The sequence below is a fragment of the Ictalurus punctatus genome, chromosome 4 (genome assembly GCF_001660625.3).
Source record: "Ictalurus punctatus breed USDA103 chromosome 4, Coco_2.0, whole genome shotgun sequence".
In the NCBI taxonomy this organism is placed as follows: Eukaryota; Metazoa; Chordata; class Actinopteri; order Siluriformes; family Ictaluridae; genus Ictalurus; species Ictalurus punctatus.
In genome coordinates this window covers 1883006-1889262 of record NC_071284.1, presented here as the reverse complement: position 1 = coordinate 1889262, position 6257 = coordinate 1883006, and positions in this window count along the sequence as shown.

Sequence of the window (6257 nt, the reverse complement as noted above, 5' to 3'; positions counted from 1 at the left end):
TTCCATGGGTCATGTTTGGGATTAGACAAAAAAAAAAAAAAAAAAAGGGTTCTCAGTGTCGTCTTTGACCGTGGCGGGGGTTGTTGGTAGATTTGAGTATTTCAGAAACTGATATTCTTCTAGGATTACCACACGACACACGCTAGAGTTCACACAGAAGGATTCGAAAAACTAAACAAACGACGAGAGACAAGGATTCACCGAGCGGCGGTTATGCATGTGGAAAGGCCTTGTTGATGAGAAAGGTCGTTAAGTCTACGGTACCTCAAATAAACACTCTATACGACTGTGGTGAGCAGAAAAGCACGTCAGAAAGCACGGCACGTTGAACCTTAACGGCAGACCAAGAAGATCTTCGAAAAAATCTTCGAATCTTCATCTGTTCAGATCGAGTCCTCACATTTCCCTTCATTCTGATGTTTGATGAACATTAACCGAAGCTCTTGACCGGTACCTGAATGAGTTTATGCATCGTGCTGCTGCCACGTGATTGGCCGAGTGGTCGAGCGCATGCAAACGAGGCTTCGGGAACTGAATTGCTTCGAGTCGCCGGTATTCTGCGTGGCCTTAACAACACAAACGATGGAACTGGAAAACTCTGCGGGACCGAACAGAGAGCCACGCAGAGCTAAGATTACAGCGCTACGGAGTGCCGAAACCGATGAAACATGCTGGCTGAGTGTAAGAACGACTGAAACGACAGCGTGTAATCCTCTTTCCCTTCATAAATAATACATTCGCTTAGGGCAGCATGTCAAACTCTCAACGTCTGGACAAGAGCTGGACCGGGGTTTAAACTCGAGGCAAAAACACGGAAGGGGAAAGTGGCAGAGAGAGAGAGAGAGAGAGAGAGAGGGGTGTAAAGAAAAAGAAGAAAAAAAAGGGTAAGAACAGACGGAGAGAAAGGACGAGAAGACGAGGACTCTCAACCACCAGAGTTCACACATTATGCACTTGATCTCACAGATCATTTTACACAAAACTGGGGTTTCAGGAAGTTGTGTGTGTGTGTGTGTGTGTGTGTGTGTGATTGCAAAATGAGCTGAGAAGACTTGATATATGCCTTCAGAGCTCGTAGTGAGCTCACTAATCCTCCAGATTTATCACAAAAATGGCAGTATATAAAAAATAATAATAATAATTATTAGAAAAAAAAAGAAAAACACGTTTTAACAGCCGTCTTTCTCACTTTAGTTACAGTGAGGGATAAAATACGCTGTAGACTATAGCACATAGTAAAGACTATTCTAGAGTATGTACACAGTATGAAAACTCTAAAAATGTCGGCGCCCTACTTTAAAAAGAGCAAAGATCGATATAAAATGCCATAAGAGTTATTTCTAGCCTCTACGTATAAGGAAGTGGTATGGATTTATTTTACCCTACATTCGACTTAACTTGGAAGTGAGAAGTCTGAAGTCTGAATCATGCCTTTCTTTTCTTTCTTTTTTTTTTTTTTTTTAAATTTGGCACGTTCTAGCTACAAAGGCGACCTTTACTGTCAGTTATAAACTTTAGATATGAGTGTCTGTGCTGATTGATCTAAAGTCATTTAAAGAAGTCGTACTGCTTGAAGATGGATATCTGAAACGTGGATACGGATCAGTGACCCTGGTCAGTTGTTTTTTTTTTTTGTTTTGTTTTGTTTTGTTTTTTTGTTTTTCTGGAACCTTGTCGTGGTGCATGTTTAAAAATGCGATCGGACCTGGGGCAATAAAAACAAAGTGCCAATAAGTCAGGTCCGATCTCCTCCTACTACGGGCGTGGGAGCCGAGGGCAACGATGCACAGGAAAAATGCCCCTTTTGAAAGTAAACAGATATGTAATTGAGAAAACAAGGAAGAAGTAGGCATCCGTGGCATGCGGGCATTCTGGGAATGCTGCAGTCGGAGGACAAAGGGAACACAGTGACCGCAGCGAGACTCTCACAGCCGAGAGGCCACCGAGCTGGACGTTCTCTCACACAACAAGTGGGACAGAGGACACAGAATGCCTCCTTGTTGGCAGGTTTCATTGTATGGGTGTTGGGGGAAGGCAGTTCAACATTCCCAGCGTCTATTATGAATAAATTTTATTACAAAGCCACTGCAGGTCAGTGACATTTAATCCGGTGAACTGTTTGGATCGAGGTGACGAGTCACTGTGTGATTAAATCTAAAAACTAGATTTTATTAACCAATCCGTACAGGATTTTGCAGAGATCTTTGTTGAATGTTGCGCTCAAACATGCCTGATTTTGCTGCGCTTTTGTTTTTTATCATTATTATTATTTATTTTTTTTACTACATGAATCGGCAAAATCGCAGTCGCATGAAATTATTTCGCACGCTCTTTCGCCGTGACGTTTGTCGCTAAATGCTACCTTTTTAGCTGTGCTCATGTTTGACGCACGTGAATCGAAGAGGGTTTTTGATGGAATGCGCGCTGTGGTGATGTCGCACGACACGTCTCCGCCCAAATCCGCTGAAATCTGCGAGAATTTTTGAAAAATTGCAAACATTTTGAATACACTATCATGCTGTACACATATACATACAAATAATTCCCAGGTTCATTAAACCTTGTTTAAGAAATGTATCTCCTCTCTCTCTCTCTCTCTCTCTCTCTCTCTCTCTCTATATATATATATATATATATAAAGATACTTTTAATCCATCTATCAATATGTATCTGTTGATCTATAACATGCGAAGGCACACACAGAAGAACAGTGTATGGAGCAATGAGCTCTGACACATCAGAGCAAACCTTCTGTGTTACCTTGACCTCTCTCTTCACTGGTCTATCTCTCTGTCACTAGTTTTTCTTTCTTTCTTTTTTTTTCAGGACGAGCCTCCCATCAGTATCAGTCATTCGTAGAGTCCGGGCACTTCTCCTGTCCGGTTTGGAACTCATCAATGTCCGCCGACGCCCCCTCCACCTCCGTGTCAAACTCCTGCTGGCCCTCCATTAAACACTTTCTCATTAGCACAGGATGGACTGATGAGCGGGTGCTAGTCATCACCATCAATCTACAGCTAGTCTGATGGGACCTTGCCTAAGACAATACAGTCAATTAGTCTCTCCTCGGGAAGACTGCTGAGACGGCCGACATTCAGACACTTCTGCCTCGGCGGGCACATTTTACCAGCGAACACCACAGACCTGAACTTCTGCTCCGGCTGTCCGCGCGGTTTAGATATCCAACATCACTGCCAGAGATCTAGATTTAGATCGAGTATACATGGAGATTTCACTTTTATACACGATGTTATCATGGAAGCTCATGGTAGAGCAGTTAGAGTCTTTATGAGGTCAGAAATTCTGATTTCATTCAGATTGTATTCATTTGGCGGCCACTTTTATCCGACGTGCATTCCACAACACCAAAACTGAGCATGTTCTCTGGGTGGGAGGGGCATACTCTCTCTCCACTGTCAATCACAGTGCCTGTGAGCTCATGTATGCAGAAGAGGCTGGATAATGCGTTCCTCTGAGTGGCTTACACTGACCAATGAGCATGAGCAAGAGTTTGAGAAGATATGATTTGCTGGCTTCACCTGTCTCAGATAAAGAACATGTTAGCCTTCACTGATTGGTAGCTGTTGTATGATGGGGAGAGTTAGCTAGCGGGTAGCCAAGGAGCCCGAAGCCTGACTAAGAACCGCCTATTTTATAGCTAGACATATTAACAGAAATGAGCGTCATGTTTAATACTCGGTTACAAATTGACGACCGATATCATTAGAGTATCCTTCCCTCGTGGAGCTCATCTCGGCCCGTTATACAGCCGTATTCAACAACTGTTCACTTCTAGGGTCGTTAGGTTTCAGATCGGTTTCTATAACTAAAACAGATCGTTTGGGTTCAGGTCAGGTCTCCGGGTCCGTCAGTCAAAAACTCCATGGTCCGTGCATTTCGAGTTGATATCCTGCTGCGAGGTATAATGGCATCCACCGATTTTTCCATTTGGTTGGATCTTAGCAGTGAAGTTTTCCATACGATTCAGGATTCATCTCGCTGCTACTTTATTAGTAAAGACAAGTGAACAAATTCCACTGGCAGCTATACATGTCCATGTACCATGTCTCATAGTCGAGATGGTCTGTTTTTTATCATGAGCGGTACATTTCATCACTCTGTCTCCTCTCTTGATAAAACTCTGGAACTACAACCTTTTAAAAAAAAAAAAAAAAAGGAAAAAAAATTGTAAACCATATTCTTACAGTTTTTAGATGTTAAGTGTAACCAGTGGGTAACATTGTGCGGTGAAAACTCTTAGGTCATGTTGATGTTATTTTTGTCTTTAAGGACGTCTATCTGATTGGTCAGAAGGTGCCGATTATTGTTTTTTTTTATCACAGAGGCTCTGACAGAAATCGCAGGTTTATGTTGATACGCTCGGACCGATACGTCATCGTTTCTATAGTAACAGCTTCTTTCCCCTAAACAGCAGTTGTATGAATAAGAAGGGCTGGATTCTCTATACACGTCACCCAAATTAAAGACCTCATTCTGCCCTTTAACCTCATAATCACTGTTTCATTTCAAATCCAGACTGATTAAAGAGCCAAGATGGCAAACCTTCAGCCCAATTACGTACGGACCGTAAGAGCGGTCCATCTTCTCTCTTAGAACGTGTCGTCAAAACAAAGATTTTATTGTAGAGCAATAAATAGCATCGAAAATAAATGTGGAGTTGAATCAGAGCGAATAGAGGCCCTGAATTAAATTATATGAAGTGTTGGTGAAATGGAAAAAAAAAAAAAAAGAAAGAAAGAAAAGAAAGAAAAAAAAAACAGAAGGCCATCACAGTAGGAAGATCCTGTGGTTTGGATGCTGGTGCTCGGCTCCAGTGCGTAACCCAAAGTGACACCAGTGCCTAACAGCATTGTCAGGTGTTCATTCCAGACACGGAACATTAATTCTTGTTCATTTTGCTGTCAAGCAGCAGCAGGAACACGGGCACAAGTTCGTACCATCAGGCTGCCACGCTTCGCACGAGCGTACCGGCTAGTCCCAGTGCCAAAAGTGGCTTGGTTTCTAAAGAGCACAAACATTCTAGAAAGGCATGTCGAGATGCTCATATAGGCTAAGATGGATGTTGTCCATAACATGGTGTCTCCAGAGGGGGAAAAAAATATACCGTCTGTTTAAGCGTCCGTCAAGGTCCTGAGTTCAGTGTTGTGGGTGTTGAGAGAGGAATGTGTTCTTTTCCAGAAGAGAAGGACTAAAAGAAAATGAGAACCAGACGTGATGTAGGAGCACTGTTGAGGCCTGGTCTTTGAGTTCACTCTCAGAACTAGGTCAGGCCTATAGCGTAGTTAGTTGTCTTGCATCCGGAAAGCGGCAAATTAACATGGAACGAATAACAGCTCTGGATATTTGCACTGCACAAACGGTGATGGGTAAGTAATAAAAAAAATAAAAATAAATAAAAAACAGTCGGCCACACTATTTTAGGAAAATCATCGACAAAGTGGTAACCTGAACAATACCGATGGCAGTGAAATGAAGACAAGGTTACTCGATAGTTAAGGAAGGATTAAAACATTCAGTGTTGTGCGGTTATAGGGAAATAATCAAGGGCATGGTGAGATGATGACATGGAATTTCTGTTAGCACCATGAAGCTGGTTATTTCAGATTGAGATATTAGATTGAAATCTGAATTTAACTAAATATCTGAATGCACATCTGCCGATGCTTCTGGACACATTATCAGCGATGTTCAAACACCTGAGGATTCCAGGAACATCATATACCCTGTCATACACCTGTGGACCAGATGATGCTTTTCACACCCCAGCTCATGTCCAGAATTCTAGCTCACTACTGTCCTCATGGCATTCCTGTCTTGAGCCATCTTCATGCTCTCTCTCTGCTACTTCGGTGATGTTCCAGACTGCTTTTTGCGTCCCACGGTGGCCAACATGCTGAGCGTTCTGGAGAGACGGTTGTGTTGAAAAACCCTTTGAGAATCTGAACTCTATTCGCAAGCAGCTTCCTCTCCAGCCACCCTGCTGACACTCACAGACCACATCCCTTTTGTGCTTGGCAAGCTTCCTGTCAAAGGCCTCTTAACAGCCCGTAAAGGTACATGAGACTCCCGACAAACAACTTTGTCACAGGAGCAATAGTGTGGACTGGAAATGTTATCAAATATAAAATATGTTGCTTCTGACTTGGACTTTGGAAACGTAATAACCGTGTTTGCTGAAAGGAAAGCCAAAAAGATCCCGTTTTTGGCGTGATCTGTAAGTTTATTCTTTATTAACC